Source organism: Neovison vison, chromosome 10 (assembly GCF_020171115.1).
Source record: "Neovison vison isolate M4711 chromosome 10, ASM_NN_V1, whole genome shotgun sequence".
In the NCBI taxonomy this organism is placed as follows: Eukaryota; Metazoa; Chordata; class Mammalia; order Carnivora; family Mustelidae; genus Neogale; species Neogale vison.
In genome coordinates this window covers 65,271,660-65,282,248 of record NC_058100.1, presented here as the reverse complement: position 1 = coordinate 65,282,248, position 10,589 = coordinate 65,271,660, and positions in this window count along the sequence as shown.

Sequence of the window (10,589 nt, the reverse complement as noted above, 5' to 3'; positions counted from 1 at the left end):
TTAAAATAGCCCCACTTCTTGGACAGCCTCCTCAAAAGACTTTTTGCTGCTTTAAAAATAGATTTTGGAATATTTCAGGCATAAAAAGGCTATAAAGAGTGATGTAAGGAACTTGTGAGCCTTTTACTCTCTTTAAGAAATAGAGTGTTATCAGTACAATAAAAGATCACTACATGCTCCTTTTCTGATCATAAACTCCACTTCTCCCCACTCTGTCCACAGGAAATCACCATCCAAGTTTGCTGTTTATTTATTTCTGAGTATTTCTTTATACTTATATTGTATACAAATACATTTGTATTTATCTCTGAGTGATATTTATTGTATTATGCATTTGTGACTTAAATAAACGACATCGTACCGTATGCTTTCTTTAAATTTGTTTTATCCCTCAGTATCTTTGCAAGATTATAACATACTTTAATTTATCCATCTTTTTCTTTATGAATTGTGCCTTTTATATCTTGTATAAGTTGTCTGTATCATAGTCTTAAAGAAATCTTCCTATAATTTTGCCCCCAAATCTTAACTTTCGCTTTTCTTCAATCTATTTGGAATTGATATGGATATTGAATGATACAGGGATGGAATTTTGTTATTTTGAAAGAAGTTAATGAACCCAGAACTAATTAATTATTAGTCTGTCTTTTCCTTATCAATCTTAAATGCCACTTTAATCTTAGACACATTTTCCATATTTCTGGGCTCTCTGGCCTATTCCAGTTACATATTTCTATCCTTGTGCCAATATCCCACTGTCTTATTTATCGTAGTTCAAAATAAGTCTGGATGTAGAGATGGCAGCTCCAATTCAGTCCACCTCATTCCTTTTCTTCAAAAACAGCTTGCCCATTCTTGAACATCCATTCTTCCATATACATTTTAGAATCAGCTTAGCCAGAAAACCTCTCTGGGTAAGTTTGTGCACATAACAGTTTTATCTCTTTCTTTACATTTCTTTTAACATTTATTTCTTTGACTTGCTGCACAGGCCAGAACATGAAGCACGATATTCAGTGGAAGCAGTGATACAAGACATCTTTGCTGTGGTCCAGATTTTTTAAAAAAGAGTTTGTTTATTTATTTGAGAGAGAGAGAGTAAGAGACAGCATGAGTAGAAGCGGTAGAGAGAGAGGAAGAAGCAGGCTCCCTGCTGAGCAGGGAGCAGGGAGCCTAACAGGGGGCTGAGATGAGGACCCAGAGATCTTGATCTGAGCCAAAATCAGGAATCAGATGCTTAATTAACTGAGCCACTCAGGAGTCCCTATTTTCTTAGTATTTTAAAATTTAAGCCTATATTTATAGTTGTAACTGATTTGTAAATCTTACTATGAATTATTTTTTCTCTTTAAGAAAACGAGTTAAAAAAAGTTTTAAGATTTCTAAAAAGATCAACTTTTGGCTTCATTCTTTGTGTACATCTATTGTCTTTTTAACTTCTTAAGAAATTTGGCTCTCTAATTTCTATTCTTTCTTATTTTCTAATATAAAAGTTTAAAAATTTCCTCTAACGTCGCCTTTGTTCATTACACATATCGGGTATGTACTATTTAATTATACTTGAAATTAATGTATTTTCCAATTGCTGTCTTCATTTGTGTGTTTTTTAAAGATTTATTTATTTAAGAGTGAGAGAGTGCACACTCATGTGAGTGGGAGGAAGGGCAGAGGGAGAGGGGAGAGAGAATCCCAAGCAGATTCCCCACGAGGTAGGGCTCAATCTCATGGCCCTAAGATCTTGACCTGAGCCTAAACCAAGAGCTGGATGCTCTACCACATGAGATACCCACATGCTCCTAACTTCATTTGTTATTTGACCCATAGATATTTCAGAAATATGTTTAAAATCTTCAAACATCCTTGTTTTTTTAAATGTTATTTTAAAGAAATGTGTAATTCAGGGGCACCTGGGTGGCTCAGTGGGTTAAGCCGCTGCCTTCGGCTCAGGTCATGATCTCAGGGTCCTGGGATCGAGTCCCGCATCGGGCTCTCTGCTCAGCAGGGAGCCTGCTTCCCTCTCTCTCTGCCTGCCTCTTCATCTACTTGTGATTTCTCTCTGTCAAATAAATAAATAAAATCTTAAAAAAAAAAAAAGAAATGTGTAATTCCATTTTAGTCAGAAAAGATAGTGTCTGTGATATGGTAGCTTTCCCACTTACAGAGACGTGCTTAATTGACTTAATAATACAAATTTAACTTTCACAAGTGTTCCATGTGTGCTTGAACACAGTGTGTATTTGCCAGTTGCTGGGTTCAGCGTTCTATATATAGCCTCTGGAATAAATGTGTTAATTACGTTACTCAAATCTATTTCTAGCTAATTTTTTGCCTGCTTGATCTATCATTTTTGGAGGGAATTGCATTAAAGTTTACCACTGGGTGAGTTCATTTTGCTATTTTCTTTTTGTAGTTCTATCAATTTTTGCTTTATATACTGAAATTATTTTAGTACATATGGAAAAGGATAGAATTGTTATTTTTTATGGTGAATGAAAAACTTATCAATATTTAATGATACTCAAAAAATATTTAATGATACTCTTAATCTTCACTAATTTTTTTATGTTAAAGTGTATTTTGCTTGATATTATTGTAGCTACATGAGCTTTCTTTCTACTAGTATTTTCCTAAAATATCTCTCTTCATCCTTTCACTTTTGACATTTCTGTACCCTTACTTTAAGATATGTCTTTGGTAAAGGTATAAAGCTGAATTTTCTAAAATCCATTTTAATAATCTCTGTCCTTTAATTGGTAAATTTTCAGTCCACTTACATTTACTGTGATTACTTATCCACGTGGATTTATTTCTAACATATTATTACATGTTTTCTATTTGCCCTATGTTTTCTATTCTTTTTTCTCATTTTTTTAGATTGGTCATTTTTTTTAATTCAATTTTTTTCCTCATAATAATTTGGAAGTTTTACATTCCATTTCAATTATTATAGATGCTAACTTTAAACCTTTAATAATAAGTATATTAATTTTAACAAAGTCTACTGATCAGTATTTCCACTTTTGTTATACATGTTGTTATATACCACTAATTTAATTTTACCTTCATACATTTATTTACTTATTCAGCAAACATTTATTGAGTGCTTGTTACGTGCAAACACTGTGCTAGTAGCGTGGGATACATCAGTAAGCCAAGTTTTCCAAAATACATATAGTAAGAAAAGTCTTCTAAAGTAAGAATTCTTACCCAACACCCTTATGAGGGTTAAGAGTTTTAGGAAAACATTTTTTTTGTTTCTTCTCTTTGTCTCACCACAAGACCCAAAGTCCAAGCAGAAATAGAAAAACTACTTTGTGATTTATCTTTGTATATAAGCTGGTAAGTAGAAACTGAAAGAGATCAAACTGCCTATACATACACATATTTATAAATACACATACATGCCTACTTGTGTACATACCCATAAACACACATTTTATCAAAATGTACTTCTACACAGCTTAAAGAGTCCTGTTATTGCATAACATTTATCACCAAACCTTAAAGAAGAAAAGAAAAAAGAAAAACAAACATACCTTTTCTCTCATTTTCCCTCTTCAGGTCAACCTCTGTCCTCTCTTTTAGCTAATTCTTTTGGGATTTACTTCTAGATCTCTAAATAACATGTTTACCTTATTACTTTCAGACTTTTCATTTTAGTCATTGCGTGCAAATCCCCTGGGTTGGCACCTGACGCTGGGCTGGCTTTCACTTCACCTCCTCCATCAACCCATTCACTCCCCTTGTCCTCACGAGGTTAACTCCGGGAAAGACAGTTAGTGGTTCATTTTATGTAGTTATATCTTAATATAGGACTATATGATTTATGCTCGGCACTAGCTGTTTCATAACTATACAGACTCTATTTATATAGATGAATCAAGGAACTTTAATATTTTTTCCCTTTTCTGAACTAGTTTTGTTTATCTTTTCTGGAAAAACTAGAGTCCTGAAGTTTGGTTTGCCTAAGTCCCTATGCACTTATCACTGACTCAACCATAAGCTCTTCACCATGATTGCATTCTTCTCTCAAGATGTTCAGGTACACCAAACATTCCGTCAATTGCAACTTCTTCAAGAAGGATGGCTTGCAGCCTTCAAATGCGCTCCAGGTAGGACTGGTGGCCATCTAATGCTTGAAGCACCGTCCCATCCTAGGCTGTCCCCTCACCCTCCCCTGAGGGAGTCTCTCTGTTTCTCTCCTGGGCTGGATCCCATGTTTTCTGTGCCCATCTTCCTTTTTCTGAGCTTCCTCCCCTATTTGTGGTAAACGAAGCCTTCACCAGCATTTTACAAATCAATGTACTGGATGGAGGCAAAACTTTTCAGATCTTTTATGTTTGAAATGGTCTTTACTCTCACACTTAGTTTAGCTAAGAAAATAATTATTTTTTTATAAATTGATTCCTTCTATAATTTTAAAGGCATTACTCCATTGTCATTAAGGTCCCAGCATCGCTGTTGGGCCTGAGTCTTGTTATTCCAATTCCTGATCTTTGGAAGTGATCTCTTCTTTCTGGAAACTTGTGGGATATTTTCTTTTGTTCCTTAGTGTTCCAAGAAACCATGAGGTGTCTTGGTGTGGGTTATGTTCACCTATAATATTGGGTGATCAATGCATCCTTTTTCTCTGGAAAAACATACCTGCCTGTTTGGAGGAAAATATCTTGAATTATTTGCCTGTTTGGATTTTGGACTTTCTGAACCAGTGCCCTGGATTTATCTTTTCAATAATATTTTCTATCTTGCGTTTTTACTCGATTCTGGGTGATTTCATTATATTTTAAATTTCTGCTACAGTCTATTTCCAGAGTGCTTTTTAATTTGTTTACTAAATACTGTTTTTTTTCTTTCTTTCTTTCTTTCTTTCTTTCTTTCTTTCTTTCTTTCTTTCTTCTTTCTTTCTTTCTTTCTTTCTTTCTTTCTTTCTTGTTGTTGTTTCTGGCTTTCTATTTTTGTTTTATGGAAATAATCTCTTCTCTTATCTCTCCGAGGATGTTTGTAATTCTACCTTTCTTCCCCCTAAATATTCTTCCTCCTATATGGTCTCCACTTCCTCCAAGTGGTTTTCTTTTTCCTGTTTGTTTATTTACTTTTTTGTTTTGGTTTGTGTCTTTCACGATAGAGGCTTTCTTTGCCATGTGATCACCCTTGAGTATCTGCTCATCTGTACGAATGGGATGCTAGCAAGCTGATTGGAAGTGCTGAGAAAGGGGTTTGGCTTGCCAGGTGTGGTCTCTGCAGAAGGGGCGTTCTGGCTGGGATGTATCTTTGAGGGACTCCTGGCATCAGTCGCTTTAGCCCTTCCTCTTGTGCTTGCCAGAGGCCCCAGAATGTCTTCCCTAGAGGATTTAGTCCAAGATGCCTATCACTGGGAAGTGGCTGGGGAATCCCAGCTTTCAGTTTGGGCCCTTATTGTCAGAATGATGTACCTGTCTGAAACAAGGGCTGGTATCTGACAGTCTAGAGCCTTTGTGTTTTATTTCCATCAGCCACTAACTCTTGTCATCTTGCTGCAGTTTGAAAGAAGCAGTCACCTGTGGTATGGTGGGATGGGACAAGTGAGATCAGGGTGGAAACCGGGGGGCCAACTGCTCTTCAACCAAACGGATCTTCAACCAATTATTTCATTTTTATCCTCAAATTTACCTCCACCCCCCTAGAGATTCCTCATGCCAATTGTGAGTTTGGGGGGAAATTGGCAGTCAAAATTCTGCTGTTTCTTAGCTTTCTCTACTGCAGACTTAGGATGAAGTGCCCTAAGTTGTCTTCTGAGTCCGTTACTACTCTTCCATAGGTTTTTAAGTTTCTAATATTTTACCATTACTGATTGTTTCCTGCAATCTGTTCTCATAGTAGTTCATTTAAAAATATATTTTTGTTCTGATTTTAGTGGGGCTTCCAAAAGGATGTCAGTAAATGATGTATTCATTCTCCATATATATCCAGAAGCAGAGTGCGTTTCTTCCTCATCCTCCTTTTGCCAAGCACGTAGCGTTCTCCAGAGGTCTTGGTTCCAGGTTCCACATTGACTGGGCTTTGTCTCTTCTCTTCCTTATGGTTCTTTAAACTCAAACCTTCACTTGATCAATTGCAAAACCACTCTCAGTAGCTTGGCATGAGTGCAGATTTATGACTTTTCCTGTTTCTGTAGGGATTTCTCTTTCTATCTTGTGAGCTCAGCTTTACATTTAAACAGATGTCAATTATATTTTATTTTGTTTTACAGCAGGAAATTTCAGGATATCTGGTCCAGCCTATCATTAAAGATGGAAGTTTCCTGTAGATTTTTAGTCTCTCAAGACTGGCAGTGGTTCCTCAAGCAGATAACGTCATACTCGTTCACTCATTTAACAAACATTAATTCACCCCATATCCTCAGAGCTGTGCTTGAAGCTACTTGTGGATATGTCCTTGTTGTACCTGTGCCCAAGGTTACTGGAGAACTGAACAGAGCAAGACAGTTGTGCATGGGGTTCCTAACTGAGCCCAAGAGGGTCTGCCAAACCATGAGGTTTCAAAGAACCACCAAGTAACACACAAAAGAGGGCGGGGTAACAGAGTGATGGTGACTGTTAGAGAAAACTTGGTAATGTGGCTGGACCTTGATCATTGATCATTGGCCTTTGGAAAGAGACATTGGCATTTGGAAAGAGACATTTCAATCTGACACAAAAAGAGTTGGGAATGTTGCCTCAGCCAGAAGTTGTAATGACCAAACAGTGTTTCACCAGAAAATTCTGAGAGCTTCATGGTGACTACTGGGACAGGAAGGGATAGAGATAACTAGAGGCAGAGAATCCAGCTGGGAATGACCACAACAGTCCATGATGGCCTATGGCTTCCATACTCAATTTTGTTTTTCTTTTTTGAGGATAGAAGAGTTTATGACGATCTCTAAAACTTCAAATGTATTTTTTTGAATTTTGATTTAGGATTCCAACTTTATTTCAACATCATACAACTACTTTGAAGTTCTGGTATGGAACATTATCTAGAGTCAGATGTTTGCCAAATATCTCTAAGTGACATAAAAATATTAAGTTCTTTGTAGTTTGAAAGGCCTTTCTAGATATGAAAACCTTAAAACAGATTTATTCATCACACCATCTAATTGCGTTTTCACTCTGTGACCTCGGGCATCCGGTGTTGTACAAATCCAATATAGTCCCGAAAATATTTTGGATATTGAAATTCCTAAAAGCTTGAACCTGTATTTTCTTATTTTCAGTAGAAGAATAAAAAAGCATTTCTTAAAATCCTGATCAGTTTTCCCATATATCATTAAACCACTCTTAGAAACATACACAATTATCCGTGGAGGATTTTGGAAAGATATAATGGATTTAAAACACCAGTTGCATTTAATGAACTCATTAGTAGTGAGTAGACAAATGCTCTGTGCGACCATGTTTTTTGGTAGCTGATACATGTTACATTGTCCTTTCTTATTGTTTACGGTTTTATATTCATTTTCTTTTTTCAAAATGCTGTTTTTATTCTCTTCTCTTTTTAGTTATAAGGTTTTCTAGACCTCTTCATGTACTTTTTTCATAGGCTTTTCCACATTCTTAGAAGGCATTTTCACTTACCAATGGGGGGAGGGGGAAGATGATGGCGATAACGCACAAGTTTAAATAACCCAACCAACAAGACAAACAAGAGAGAAGCCATCTTACAGGGGAAGCATCTAAGATAGACCGCAGGGTGCCCCATGATCTCTTGCCCAGACTTGTGTTCAAATGATGAGTTTTTACTGGTCCCAGCATGCAGATATTTTATAGCAGAATTTCAATTAGGATAATGCATGTGGGGTAAAAATGGTTCCAAGTCATTACAGAGAATATTTGGAGAGTGTGATTAGGTAGTAAATTCGATGTCTGTATTGTCTTCTGTGAACCCACTGTCTTTTTTTTTTAAAAAAAAGAAAGAAAAATGTTTTTATAATTAACAAAATAAATCCAAAGCTCAAAAATACAAAAAATAAAACCAATTATATTTATTTAATTCCTTATGGTTTGCACCCTGTCTTCTGATTAGACAACAAATCTTTTTGTGGAAATGACCTCATTTTACAACTCAATCCAACAAATGATGCTGGCCGCCTACGTGGTGGCAGGCACCAGGCCAGGCAAAGAGCTGCTTATGACACAGATGGAGTACCTCGGCTGAATTCGTAAGCTTGTTCCAGAAAGTGTTTGTTTGCTCCCAGTTTCCATGTCTGGATTCCATGTATCTGCCACTAGGTAAATGGGTTACTTCTCCTAGCACTCCACCTCCCCAAACAAACAAAACCTTTTCCCAACCATGACCAAAGCAGCAAACAGTCGGATCATTCATACTCATTCATTCATTCATTCATTCAAAATGTGATTATTAAAATAAGAACATGAATTATTAGACCACGAATAATCACAAATCATTGCACGTGATTCCTGTATACTTTAGAGAAAAATCGAAAGCAGTAAAACACATAAGGGGGCAAATTAAGTATCCTTTCCCCATTAAACTTCAATTTTTAACTGTAACCTCTTGTACTTACCCCACTTTCCTTATTTTGCAAAAACATTTTACTTTCTTAGACTAAGTTGCCCGTGTCAAAAAGTCCTGGATCTTCAAAGGGCCCCAGAAGCTCAGTCTCTTCTTTTCTCTGCTTCAGCGTTTCTTGTTCTGGGGTCAAAAGCCTATAAGCTATTTCCTTCACTTACTAGAGAAAGGCATTCTCTTTCACTCCTTGGTACTCTGAATAGATTCTGACGTATGTTAACTGGCAGGCTAGACTTCCAGAGGAAATCTGGCTCTAAGCTTCCAGAACTGACCTTCCTTCCTCTTTTCTTTTCTTTTCTTTTCACAGTCAGAAGAGGAAAAATCAGGAAGACAATGGCAAGCAGTGACAAACACTTGTACACCCAACAGGACAAAAAGTTCTCCCAGTGATCAGGGCAGCTGTCATTGACCCAGACTGACTTCCTCCCTTCCCCCCCTCCTCCCCTTTGAAGGCACATAAATTCAGTGTCTACTGAGGAGACTTTTCGCAGGCTCCCCCAGGTCAGCACTGTCTGAGAGCAACACACTGTAAGCCACATATGTCATTTAAAACTTTTCTGCAGCCATATTTAAAAAGTAAAAATAAACAGGTCAGTTAACTCTACTAATATACTTTATATAACATAATGTACTCAAAATACTACCTTTCAACATATAATCACTATATAATATAATAATGTGATATTTTAGAATGTTTTCTTCATATTAAGCGTACTTTATACATACTGCACAGCAAATTTGGATGGCGTGGTTTTTATGGGGAATAGAAGACTGGAAGACTCACCCCTCCAACTCTAGCACAGGCAATGTATGATTTTATAGATGTTACAGTTAGAAAAGTATATTCGTATACCTAAGGTGTTCCAAACCTACTTAAAATTTCCTCATAACTGAAAAATCATTATCCTTCAATAGTCACGTCCACATTGATAAAACCCATTCATCTTTTAGAAAAAAATAGGTTTGACTTCAAAGCAAAAGACATCATTTTCAGATCGATGTCTGCTTAAGTAAATTCATTAACTCTTATGTTAATTCAGTATTAACATTGAACTCAAAATAGTATTGACAGATTGAAAAGCAGCTGTCAGTATCGAGTTCTTCATATTTTTCTTATAGTTCTTGCAGCCAGTTTACATAGTGCTTTCAATTACAATGAAAATGTTCTGCCTATTGACTCATGAAAGGAAAGTATAAAAGTTATTATTATTGATTCTATTATGAAAAGCTTTGATTTCAATTTCAAGTTTGCATCTGTCTAGGTGGGTCACTGATAAGCTTTTCCTTTCTTTGGAGCTCCAAATTTAGCTCATTTATATGCAATGTGATATTGGTGTGAAAATATAGATCATGTTGCCATTTTTTATCTCTGATTATTGGATATTTGGTAGATATTCCTTTATTTTCAAGGATTAACCTTGGAATTGGAATTAACAGTACATTAATGCTAGCAAAACTTTTTCATCACTCAATCAATCTAAGAGTATTGGCAAAGAAGTCATGAGGCCATTAAATTCACTGTCTTCTACTTCTTTCAACACTTCTATTCACTTATAATGATTCACTGCATTTGCATGTATACACTGAATGATTTTAACAACTGTATCCATGATAGATTTCATGGAGTCTGCTTCAGAAAACTGGGCGTAAATATTTGTAAGCTGTATCATACAGTGAAACAAAGAAAGAAAGGAAACATCAGTTCCTTTTTAAAAATTCCAATAAATCTGTGATTTGAGTTAACATAGCTGGTAGATTGTTTATTGTACTAGAAACTAACTTTTTAAAAGCTAGCCAAAATTTTTCCTTAACAGATATAAAATAAAAAATACTTACGCCATGAATTTGATATTTTAGGCTATGAATGGACAATATTTCTTTATAAAGTAAGACGTCCTCAGAGACAAAATAAACTCCAATTACTCACTGGGCAGTGTATTTTATATTTTGTGACCCATTTAAAGCTAAAACAAAACAGAATGAAAACTTGTAATTTTTCAGATTTTGATATTGTTAAGAAAGTCTTGTATTTTATAAGCAAT